General features: G+C 39.5%; 1 pseudogene; it reads right to left on the reverse strand.

Annotated features, from left to right (window-relative positions):
• Window positions 1–204: 204 nt before the first annotated feature.
• The window catches only part of LOC106534621 (mitofusin-2 pseudogene), a 6999-nt pseudogene continuing 6674 nt past the window's right edge, over window positions 205–529 (reverse strand).

Raw genomic sequence — 529 nt, forward strand, 5'->3', positions numbered from 1 at the left:
TGTGTGTGTGTGTGTGTGTGTGTGTGTGTTGTAGAAGTCGGACACTCAGAACGATAACAGGTCCCGCGAGATTCCTCGTGTGTTCAGTGTTACAGGATTACTGACAGAAAAATTATATGTATTAATTTTTCCATTTTACAAGTATTAGCCATTTTTTCTCCAGTTCAGCACAAGTACAGTATAAGTGTATAAAACAACTTGTACCTTCCAGGAAGGTGGCACTCTCTTTGATGTACGCCCCCAGTTGTTCAAATATTCCATTGATCTTCTTCTTTGCTGTGACAAAGTGTTTAAGTGGTGATGCCTTTACTTCTGCCATCATTCTCTTTTCCTTCTTGCAGTGAAGAACAGGCCTTTTTCCAACCCAACTCTGAGACATGGCACTGGACACTGGAAGAACAGAGGGTTTTGCTTAAACACACACACTTACAGGTGAAGGGTAGATAAGTTACTTTAAATACAGCAGGTAAAATAAGTATTGAACACGTCACCATTTTTCTCAGTAAATATATTACTAGAGGTGCTAATG

Source organism: Austrofundulus limnaeus, unplaced genomic scaffold, assembly GCF_001266775.1.
Source record: "Austrofundulus limnaeus strain Quisiro unplaced genomic scaffold, Austrofundulus_limnaeus-1.0 Scaffold1224, whole genome shotgun sequence".
In the NCBI taxonomy this organism is placed as follows: Eukaryota; Metazoa; Chordata; class Actinopteri; order Cyprinodontiformes; family Rivulidae; genus Austrofundulus; species Austrofundulus limnaeus.